At 44.2% G+C, this 12,197-nt stretch overlaps 1 protein-coding gene across 5 annotated transcripts in view; it reads left to right on the top strand.

Annotated features, from left to right (window-relative positions):
- Nucleotides 1-441: 441 nt before the first annotated feature.
- Nucleotides 442-12,197, top strand: part of pcbp3 (poly(rC) binding protein 3) — a 48,985-nt gene continuing 37,229 nt past the window's right edge. Inside the window, exon 1 of one of the 5 annotated variants that reach the window (XM_018683182.2) lies at nucleotides 442-946. The gene's annotated coding sequence lies outside the window, so the exon portion shown is untranslated. Of the gene's footprint in view, nucleotides 947-5,165; nucleotides 5,776-12,197 lie in introns of those variants that run through there. The other 4 variants (XM_018683181.2, XM_018683180.2, XM_018683177.2 and 1 more) reach the window with 4 other exon arrangements.

The raw sequence follows: 12,197 nt of genomic DNA, 5'->3' as shown, positions 1-12,197 counted from the left end.
CCAACGGCGCCTGGTGAAATTTCACACTTTCTGTTCTTAGTCTCTGCTCAGAGTTGATGAGCGCTGTAGGAGGAGGACGCTCAGTGTAAACGTGCTGTACGTGGCACAGGGGAATTGATCCTGTGGGTGTTTTCTGTGAGACCCTGTGAATGTGAACACATGCCTGCATGAGTCATCGTGCGTCCCTGCCTTTTGTGCACGTCTTCCCCTGTTTGACCGTACATGAGTAATTCTCAGTCTGTCTTTTCCTGTGCGGCTGCAGGGCTTTTGCCAGGTCTGCAGAGAAGCATGCAGCGGTGCTGTGCTGCCGGGTTAAGTGGCCCAGAATCTAATCACTCTAATGTCTGTGGCAGCTCTAAATCACACACTGGCTGGAGAGCAACGCTCGGTCTGTCCTTCAGAAGGAAGCTTTTCATGACTCCTTCCATACTGTAATTATTCCAACTGGATATGAGCTATTGCACTTATTGGCTGGGGCAAGGCACCGGCTGTTCCCACTGTGATTGGCTGCCTGGACGCCTCTGTGCAGCCTCCCATTGGCTGCCTGGAGCAGAGTGGGAGGAGAGCTCCCCCCATCCTCTCCCTGTGGCAGAGTGTGTAAATGTAAAGACTCTTTCTCTGCCTATTATCTGAGTGACTCGGGGTTTTGGTGTCTGCCTCTGAGCGCGTGTCAGAGTGTGTGTGTGTGTGTGTGTGTGTTTGTTGGAGGGAGAAAAGAGATAAAGAGAGAGAGAGAAAGGGAGGGAGAGGCAAGCAGCGTTTCTTCTCCCCCCTTTAGCCTCCCCGTCTCCCTGCTCCCTGTCACTCCATCCTTCCTCCCCATCTCCTGGACCACCCCTCCAGCCCTGCTTCGAGCCGGACCGAGACCCCCCCTCCCACCCAGACCACCCCGGGACCCTTTGACTCTCCTCACTTCTCCGTCCCACCAACCACAGCCTCTGAGCAGGTAAGACTCTGCCTATTCCAGCACATGCTGACTGCTTTAAAAGTAGTTCCTGCCCTCTGCGCTCCTCCTTTCTCTTCACTCACGTGAAAACCTCTGAAGCTGCTGCTCGTGTTTTTGTTTTCTCCGTTCTCTCTCTTCTCCTGTGTGCACATGTCAACTTCTCCCTGCAGCGCTTCTGTCCCTGTCAGAAAAGTGACACAGTTGTAGGAGATGGTATCAGCGAGGTCACTTTTATTTCTCTGATATTCCAGCCTGATATCAACTTCCTCCTCCTCCTCCCTCACAATCTCTTCATCATCTTCTCTCCTCGTGCCTTTTGCAGTCTCATAGCCTCCAGCTTCCAGCGCGTGCAAATTCAGTTGGAAAGTGAATCAAGTCTTTTGTTTTTAAGTCTGCCGGGAGCACAAGTTGACAAGGACAGCATCCTGTGTTTTTGGTCATGGAGAGTGCGTCTCTAATTGATTTTTGAAAAGTGTTTATGTTAGTTGGTCACGGCTATTTATAGGTGCTGACGTGCCGGCGCACACGTGTTTCCGCTGGGCCGTCTCCCCTAACGCCGGGACAGAACGCAGGACTGTCCACTGGCTCCAGAACGCATGACATTGCACAAAGTGTAATGACTTTACAAGGCAGTGACTTGCTTGATTGAATCTTTCCAGCAGGAGAACTCCAATATTAACATGGCCCATAAAGCATTCCTGGCAACAGCAGCAGAGGAAAAAAACTGCTTCGTTCTCCATCCGCACATCCTGTACTTTACCAGGAAGGGGAAGTGGATTGTGTGTGTGTGTGTGTGTGTGTGTGTGTGTGTGTGTGGGAGACAGAGATGCTGCTAAAGTGCTTTAGACATCAATACTGCCCAGCCCAGAGTTTTTTAAGCCACTCTATCATATCTGAAAATTGGATCTTACAACAACGTCAACAGCTGAGGAAATGCTTCTCCTGATGTGGTGTTTTGTTTCTTTGAGGAGTTTTCTGAGGAGGTGGGAGCTCAAACACAACTGGAGAGCAAAGCTCCATCAAAGTCTGAGTTTGAATCACATCTTATTCTATCAGGATCTTTACATTTGTAAAGTCCACCACAGTTCCTCCAATTATCTGCAAAGGTGTGAATTTTACTGCAATTTAAAACCACCACATCACAGATCAGATCCTCTTCATTTGCAAGTTAATATTCTGTTGAAATATTTTCATAATACAGCCATATTTAGTCTGCCTGTGACTGTCAACTTTGAAAAAGCTGGCTTTCTCTTGCAGGCAGTTTGACCTTTCTGTCTGTGATAATCATTTTCTAATTTGGAAAAAAGGAGCATCTGTGACAAAGCCTTTGGGGAATGGACACCTCGAGGGAGAGCAGCTTTCACTGAAAGGCTTTTATTGTGATAGTTTCTGCTGAACAACTGAGAGAGAAAAAAAACCCTGAAATCTCTGACACTTAAAATCTGACTCTGAACATTTTGCATATTTATGATGTTTTGGACCATAAATATGTCCATGAAGAGCATATTTATGATGTTGTTGACTGGTTTCACATATTCATTCATTCAGCTGTTGGGCTGTTGGTTTATTAGGAAGTGTAAATTGGGTGTCTTTACTTCTTGAAGAAACATGCAGGTGTTTGTCAGAATCTCATCTGGCTTTGGGCCAAATGCTAAAACAAAGTCACAACTGCTCATTCTCCTCCTGAGTCTGATTTTCAGTGGAAAGCAGGTTACAGAGCCTTTAAACTGCAGCAGAGACCAAAATAAAAAGAAATCTAACTGGAGGCTTCTGAGAAAAACTCATTCATAGAATCTCTACGACTTCATGTGACAAACCTTAACCATCCTCTGAAACTGACCTGATTTATCAGTGTGGAAAACTCACAGAACTGTAGAGCTAGGAAAGAAAATTAAATAGCATTGCTTTCCTCCACTTAAGTCCTTTTTTCCTCGCCACATCAGCCCAGCAGCTCTTATGCAGCTATATTTAATGCACTTACTGCACATCAACTTTCCCAGTGTAAGCTCTCATAAGAATGCATACGTGAAATCCCTTGTAGAATGAGATATTTATGAGCCTCTGTGATGTGTTTGTGCACTTGCATGCCTTCATAAGCCACTGCCTTGAGCTTAAATCGAGCTGCACGCAGTAAATGCAGACAATGAGTGTGGCTCGCCACGTCAGGCCAGTTTTACACTTTCACATCGCATCATGCCACAGATGTCAGTTCAGGGCGCTAGGTGCTGCGAAGGTACGGGAATTGATTTTAGCAAAACACACAGATGAAGAGTTAAAGTGGCAGCGAATGAAACGCGAGTAGACGGGCTTTTGTTTTATTAAATAACGTCCCTGAGAAAAGACGGATTAAAGCTGAGGACAGTGAACGACTCACTGGTCGATCGTGAGATACATGCTCATAATTATTCCTCAGAATCCTGAGTAATTCCATATAGAAATACACACATTCCCTACAAACATCTTCCTCAAAATGACTTTTCAATCTGCGCTTCTTTCCACCACTAATCTTCTCTTTGGAATAACTGCACTATAAAAAGAGGGATCGCATGTATCCAGTATTTTCAGTAAGCCGCACTTCCTTCTATGTAAAGCCAGTGCTCTGCAAGCAGCTGGCCCTTTGTGCCTTGGCTCATTTGAGCCGTTCCGGATCTCCTGCTGGCCTGGCTCAGTCCTGGGTAGGGACTGGCTCAGTGTGAAAAAGGCCACTGACACTGACTGGCTGCCGCCTTGGTAGCAGTCACACAGAGGCCGAGGGCAAACGGACGCAGACAAAAGGGCTGTAGAGGAATTACTGTGTTTGGTTTTTCGGGTGTTGACCTTAGACTTAATGTGATGGAAAACAAACTGTACACTGGAGAGGAAATAGGAATTACAGAGAATAACCTGAGCCTTATTTGCTGTCTATGAATTCAACTTTGGTGAACTGAGATTTGTAGTTTTAGTGTAAACCTCTGTCACATTTATTTATTCTGTATTTTTAACACATCACAGGGTTTTATTTAAAGGCTGTGATGCTGCAAAATGAGTCCAAATGAAATTGACTAAAATGACATATTGAACAAGGTCTGATGTCATCAACAATAATCTTTGGCTAACAAATTCAATCATCTCTAGCACGAGTTACATCTCTAGGTTATTATTATATACAATATTTGTACAGTGACCACAAAAAACAGGGAATTTATAAGTTATTTTGAATTTTGAAACTTTATTTTAAAAATCATTTATAAATTAGATCACATTTAACTATTTATTTACTATATTTTATTAGATTTTATTTAATTATTTTGTATAGGGATATTATTTCTGAGGCCGTTTAAAAAGCTGCCTCCTGTATCCACATTTATTTTGACCCCTGTTCACCTTCTCATAAATTCATACAGTTTAACACATAAAGCCCTGAAGGCCAGGATCTGAAGGATCAGGACGTTTCTGAACATCTCTGCAGCATCAATAAATACAGCAGAGCATACAGTAATGCTCACCCTTCGGCTTGTAAATGGACTTACACAAAGCCAGCATATTTAGCCTTCCTTTTTCTCCACCCATTTAAAAAAGCCCAGTGCAAAAGGACCGTTAGTTCATGTAACAGGAAATAAGTTGGGGTCATGGCTGGATGAAGACCTCCATGGGCCCTTGGACCCTCACACTGCCAATCTGAACTGAACACCCAGTGGCAGCAGTTTGCTAAACCTTTAACATAAGGCAAAAACCACATTAGATCATCTCCAGGTCACTTCAATCACCCATTCACCGACCGCACCAGCAGTAACACATCATTGCTTTACCCCAGTTTCTCTCTGCCTCTCTGACCTGCAGCTGACTCTGAGTTTACTACCTGTTCCTGTGGCCTACACCCTCCTCTGAACTTCCCAATGAAACCTAGCTTTTTCTTGCCCATTCTAGCACATGCTAACATGCCATCAGGCAAGTTAGACATAAGGGGGTCAAACATTCAGGCCTAACATGAGCTACGAGGCCTGTATGTTAGTACAGCTGAGGCTGACACGACACCGCCATAAAAGTTTTTCTAATCCTGATCCGTGTTTTCTGGAGTTCTGGTCTGAGGTCAGTGTAAGGTCCTGGTCAGACTACATTAATTCTGCCTGTTTGTTACACTGAGTGCCCGTCAGTTTCCGGCGTGTGACCCGAATTCGAACGTTGGGAAACGTTCGGACACACCCCGACAAGAGGCCCAGCGTTCTAGAACGTTTTGTATTGACCAATAGGATGACAGAGCGCCATTAGTGACGCACCTCTTCTTAAGAAAGAAACCAGACCGACCTTTTTCAACATGCTCCAATACAAACGTTTTCTTTTTTTAACGCAAATATTCCAGAAACTTTAACGCGTTATTTTTTAAAACACAAATTAATCATATGACCAAGTGTGAGCTCAACTTCCTCCCGTAATTCCAGAGCGAGCGTTTACCGCTCGAGGTGAAAGGTGAAAGGCGAGGCTAACGCAGCTACCGCGCTGACTGAGGAGGTATACGATGGTGTGCTCGACGGAAATTTTCCTTTTTAAAAAGTCTCCGGGCGGAAGTTTGGATGAAACCACAGTTGTGTGTACATGGTGCAGTGATAAACTGTCGTTCCATCGAGGTAACACGAGGCTGAAGTTCCATTTCCGGGCAAAGCACGTCTTTGCTGATGTTAGCAAAGATGCTAGCACCAAGACTGGATGTAGCTGGATGAGAACTCAGCCAGGGCAAGCCTGTCAACAAAACGACAACAGCTAAGCTAACTGATGCTGTCGGGAAATGGATCGCCACAGACTGCAGACCCATCAACACGGTAGAAGACCGAGGGCTTCAGGGCGTTATCCAGGTGACCCATCACACAAGACAGTCTGTTTTTATGATTAACTCAGTTACACATTTAGAAATCACATGACAGCTCAGGTTTATTCTGCAGGTTCAGGTTCTAGGCATGGTACTGTTGCTGTTACTTGTGAATAATAAGTGACAGCCCTACTTTCTTACTACACAAGGGAAAAGGTTGAATTTAATTAATGTGAAAACTCAGCCACTGCATCTTATGATTACCAACATACAGGCTAAAACCAATAACTCATTCATCCTGTAAGTATTGTCTGTGTAACAGCAGCCTGATACAGTATTTTAACATCCATGCCCCATAAATCCATCATTGTCCAACAGCTATTTAAATCAGCGTATCAGGTGACATATTCTTTTCCGGAGCCGTCGTAGTGAATTCTCAAACAGAAACATAACAGCATTGTTGGTTTCTGGACAGTGTTGAGCTCCGTGCTGGGCTGGACATGCTCCAGGACGCAGTTCTACATTTGCACTTTGACAAGCTGTGGCAAAACACCCACAACTGCATGAGATTATTTTTAAAATTGGGTTTGCAATGTGTTTGAGCAGCCAGTGACTACAGCTGCATGTACTCATAGATGTGCAAATCAACCTGGTAGTTGATCAGACACTGACAGCAAACTCTACAAACAATCCACTGGGCATTCCTGCAGCCACTGTCTGTTTTCTCCCTCCTGCTCCCTCCTTCACACTCACTTGATTGGTAAGCAGCTTTCTGTCACTGAGCCTGGGCTGTAAACTTAAAAAACAACCTATCCTGCGTCAGTAATTCATATCAGAATGCGAGGGTTGGGTGGGGGGTGTGAGGCATTGCCGGAGGCTGAAATTGAACATGGCACCTTTTAAAAGTTGAAGCTATTGGAGAGAATTATGATCTGTGAAAACTGAGGGCCCTTTTTTTTGTCTCTGTGCAAAGCCACTGGCTGATGTAATTTAAGCTAGCGGAGGGTTGCGAGATCAATCAGAGGGGATGAAGACTTGGGAGGGAGGGGAGGATGGAAGAGGCTGAGCGATAAGAAGGGAAAGGTGGAGCAGGAACAGAGCTTTAGCCTTCCCTGCTGCTTTCCTAGCATCACTCTGGGTGGTCAAGTATGGTCATAAATACGCAGCCCCTCTGCCCCCTGTGCTGCTGCTATTTTTATACTTGCTAATACTGAGGGGTTTGGAGAACCAGCTCAAAGGGTGAAGTGACAAGAAAATGTTATTGTTGGCGTCGGGTTAAGAGAGCTCTAGTGATCAAAGGACTATGCACACACCCATGGAGGAGTGTTGTGGCAGAATTAGCCTTGTGTTGTTATGTTTTTTAATAGATTAGACCTCAAATGTGTTCATTTATGACTCTGGCTGAATATTAGGTGAAGTGTTCAGCTACAGGTCCACAGAATGACACTACCTGTGTTTGACTGCTTCCATGTTAATGTGTTTACTGTCAAAACCTTGTTTTTAAAGACGCGTTCAGGTATGTGTTTTATTTACAGAGGAGGTTGAGAGGTTGCCAGGGTTCAGGGTCCAGCGTTCAGGTAGTGCTTGAGCAGATATGGAATATCAGTCTTGATCTCTGAAGACGTTTGTTCAATTTTTGAATTATGCTATTCACTTTTTTCCCATTTAATGTTTTTTTAAATCCTGCACTCACTGACTCAGAACACTCCTGCCCATCCCTGCAGAGAAGTTTGTCTGCATCACCCTGAAAGATAAAATTTGTATGAAGGTCTGACCTCTGAATCCATCCTGCTGGTGGAGAGTATCCATTAAATACCATTGTTCTTCTGAGATGGTCTTTATAGTCTGACCTAAATGATGAATGGGAGTATTTTGACCCTGAGTACACAAAGGGGTTCTACTTAGTGAACTCTAAATGTTTTTCTGTCCTTTAGGACTGAGGAGGGTAATTGTCTGGGTGCGCCACATCTCCTCTTGTTAGTTTTTTCCACTTTTTTCATGGTTAGTAGCAGCATCAGGAGTCTGCAACGTGTCGAGCATCTTGGACTCAGTTTTTCTTTGTGCTAAATGCTAATGTCCTCAGGTATTCAAGAACGTTTACCATATTCACCATCTTAGATTAGTGTGTTAACATTTGCAAAATTAGTGCTAAACACAAAGCACAGCTGAGGATGATATCATTAATTTAGCAGGTGTTTGGTCATGAATCAAAATATTAGATTAAAACAAATTTCGAGCTGCTCGTGGCACTGGATGAACTTAACAGGATTTGTTTTCTGAACACCATGGATGCCTCATTTCAAGTCACTAGTTGGGATATTTTAGTTTGAATCAGTGGTGGGAGAATAGACTCATTTAAGCACTGAGCATCAGCTGTAAAACCAGCCATTTTCCCCAGACTGTGACTGCACATGAACGCACCATTTGGACAAACTTTTCAACAGCACTTTCTAACAGATATTCATAATCAAAATCACACTGACAGTTCAGTAATGCTGCAGACTGTGGGGTCTCATGTTGTGCAGTAGGTCATGACTGAGTGGCTCGACGTCACAAAACAATGAGGATTGGTGCGTTTGTTGGCAGCGAATGTGGAAAGTATTTGTAGATAATGGAGGCAGTATGAGGTAATTCCACTGCACATGATGATTCTCATGAAATAAAGAAAATTCATTGTGTTCTCTTTAAGGGGGAAAAAAAAACAGACGTGTCTGCAGCTTACAGTGAAAATGCACGTCTGGTGATGTCAGGAAAAAGTGTAACAGATATTCTAAAGCTCATCTCTTAGCCTGGGCTCTTGGCACTCACCACTGCCTCTCAGCGGTTTTGCTTGATTAAAAAGCACCCAGGAGTTTGTAAGCGCGTGGTAGGTGCGAGCGCACACCCTGACAGCTTAACATACTGATTATTCAAGCCTCTTAGGCTAAGCCACGGCACTCGAATGATGAACGTCAACTCCCCTCTCTCTCTCCTCACGCAGTCTCGATTTCTCCCTCTCTTTTATTCTTCATTTGAAAGAGTGGAAAGCCAGTGACAGCTTGCAGAAGGCAAACCTGTTGTCTGGGAAGCAGAGAGGATCAGTGACACAGTGATTCATACACTGCCGAGGCTTTATTTAGACATAATCCACCCAGCATAAGGTCCTCGCTTGCAACTTTTAGTATGGAGCTGGCTAGCTGTAGCCGGGGTACTGTCCTTCACTGCGGTCCACGGGGAAAGTCCCTCCAGTGAGGTTTAGTGCATTAGTGTGTGTCCTCCTAGACGAGTCAAAACATCACAAATACAGGACACTTCCATTTGACCAAAATAGCAAAGTATGCCACGTGGCTACCAGTGACCGCTCGGTGTGCTGTGGTGACATTAAACATCACTGCCACTACAAGGATATTTTGTATGTGTCGTGTATTAGGGGTTGCACTGCAGTGTAAGCTGTCCCTCTTTGTATCTGGGCTGTGTGTGGAAGTCCTCTCAGTTTGCTGGCGAGGCCGTGGCTGCCACCGCCGAGCCACACCTGACCAACAGATTGGCCCCAGCTGGAGGCTGAGGCAGGAACACAGACACAGCGGACACTTACCTAGTGATTCAGCTGATACTGTGGACATACAGTGGAAGAGGTCAACAATATATAGTTCTTTTTTTTTTTTTTAAACCTTTGAGAATTTTCCTAAACAGCTGGGCACTGTGGTTTCTGGCAAACAGGAGTTAAATTACAGTGTTTGTGCTGAACTATGTTCAGCCACAGATCTGGTGTGCTAATGAGTACTTGCGTCCCCAGGAGGGTGTATGTGGGACTGACTCAAAATAAACTAGTGTGTGTGTTCGTCACGATAAAGGAACATGTCGCACAGTGAAATCATGTGGCTCACTGATGGGTTTTTACTAGTGTTTGGGAAAACACTGTAGTCACAGGCAGCATCCAGTGATCAATTCAGTGTTGCGTCTTGTCTTCACATTGGATTTGCTGAATTCGAAACAGTGCCCTCCTTGTCGTTTTTGTGTACAGCCTGCAAACACTATTATTCCTGCACAAAGCTAAAATCCACAGCATCCCAAAATACTGCCATACAGGCAATAAAACAATATTTAATAGTCAATAAGACATATGAAATTTCAACATCTCTGCAAATCACATTACAGAAGATCAGACCAAAGGAGGGAACTGATTCGAGCGTCTGCAGCAGGACAGCCATGGCAGGAACTAAATTAAGATATGATTTTTTTCCTGCTGTGATCAGACCAGGACTGTCCTACCTGGGTAACGTCTGTCAAACCTGCTGTGAACTTTTAAGCATGTAGTTTCATATTTCTCCATGTTCAGTGTATTTCCTCTGAGTCAGGAGAGGAAGAATGGTATAGCAGTGCTTTCTGTTTCCCTGACACACTTTTCCACAACACTGTCTTTATTTTTTATTTTATTTTTTTTATTTTGTGTGTGTGTGTGTGTGTGTGTGTGTGCAGCTCCTGAAGCAGCCGCAGAAGAGGCTGCTAAGTCAGCGAGAACGCGGCGGAGTGAGCTTAAGCAGATGTAGAAAATGAGGCGAGCGCTTCAGGAGCTTGAGAAAACACTTCCCTGGGTTGCTGCTGCTGCTGCTGCCGTATACTCAGCGTCTTTAGGTGATTTATTTTTTTTTTTGACGGGGAGAGCAGGCGTGATGAAATGGGGCAGGTCTGGAGAAAAAAGGGGCGGGTGGGCGCCTTACGATCTCATTAACCCAAGCTGCGATTTTCCACCTCCCCATATGTACAACCTAATTTATCAATCGCTAAAAATTCCCCTGCCCCCAGGGGACACGTTAAAGAATGTCCTATTAGCATTAACATTTGGACCACTGAGTATTATTGTGGTGCATCCAAAGTGTGCAAAGACTTTAACGCCACCTTGCAAACATGCGCTGCTCTTTTCTCTCTGCTCGTTTCTTTCCACATTAGGAAAGAGGAAATGCTCTTAAACCATCCCTTCTTCCTCTATTATTCATTTAATGGAATACTGAAACTGTGTCAGTGCAACTACTCAGATATTGTAGCAGGCCTTGTGCACAACTCTGGCTGTCCTTCTCTCTTGTCTTGCACTCTTTGCTTTGCTCCTGTATTGTCATCTGATGACATTAGAGACAAGTCATTTTGCAGAGCTGTTTGAGACACACTGTGTTTCCGATCAGTGCTAAACAAAGACAGTTAACTGAGACAGCCTGAATCAGGTGTTGACGTTCACTTTTAATTAGTCGACACACAAGTATTCCTCAACATTAATTGACATCGTGACACCAAGTAGGAGCACAAAAAAAAACAAAAAAAACTGGGAGAGCATCTTCTATTTATTTGACATTTTGTGCCGCTCCTCGTGAGATGAGCCACAATCTGTTTCCCTGCAGGCGAATCAGAAGTGGAAGCAGATTATTTAACCAGCATGGTGCGATCTCCACGCACACAGATTTGACGGAACTTGATCCGTCGGCTAATTCGCGTTCGTCGTTCTGCGAGAGGGAGCTGTATGACATCATGATTACCCCCCGCGATCATTTCACCACATGCAGGCATGTTGCTCTGGCTGCATGAAAACCTTGTAACTGCAGTTGTTTGGGGAGTTTCCGTGTGTTTATTTTGAAAGGGTTAAAATGATCTCTGTAAATTCGTAGGAAAGCCCTCTGAATTATCCATGGGATAAATAAAATATGCATGGATGTCAAGCTGGGATATGCATGTCAAAAATATGTGTGTGTGTGTGTGTGCAATGTGGAAAACTACAAAAACCAAATTCAAATGTAGGAGGTTCTTAATTTTTCCTTCCTCTTTGGGATTAAGTGGTTAAAGGCTGGAACATCAAAGCGTTTCGGTGCCGTCTCCACGTTAAGTGCTGAAGGTGTGAAGATGTCAAATGCTGCTTAACGACGCAGGATATTAGGCTTCCCTTGACAGATATATATGTATAAGAAACAGACACACACATTAAGCCCACGTATCACACACATGGCTGGCCCAGTGGTCTGTAACAGTGACACACTGAGGTCTCCACAAACCGGGTGACTGCAGTATTTGTATCTGCACATTAACCCTTCTGATATCTGTCCATTGTTGCAGTGAGCAGCCTGAAGGTTTTAGGGATTTGGATGATTTTAACCTTTGATGTGTAGCTCCATTCATCTGCATTTACATCCGAGTAGCACTGCTGTCAAAAGGTCCTCTCAGCCACTGACCCCATTACTGTGGTTAGATCAAAGTCCTTTTTTTAATATTAGATTATATCTACAAATTAGCAGAAGGGTTCTCAGCTGCAGGGTCAGAGCACCACAGGGGGTAGAAAGACAATTTTGTGTACTTAGCGTTTTTGTGAAGGTAAAAATTAGTTCTTACTGTACCTGTCCAGGGTGTTCCCCACCTCCTGCCCAATACCAGCGCAACTCTTACTGCTGCTGTCCATTAATTTGATTCATTACGTTTTTATTCTCAACAGGAGAGAGATACATCACC

This window comes from Lates calcarifer, linkage group LG1 (genome assembly GCF_001640805.2).
Source record: "Lates calcarifer isolate ASB-BC8 linkage group LG1, TLL_Latcal_v3, whole genome shotgun sequence".
Lineage (NCBI taxonomy): Eukaryota > Metazoa > Chordata > Actinopteri > Centropomidae > Lates > Lates calcarifer.
This window is presented reverse-complemented; position numbering and strand designations above follow the sequence as displayed.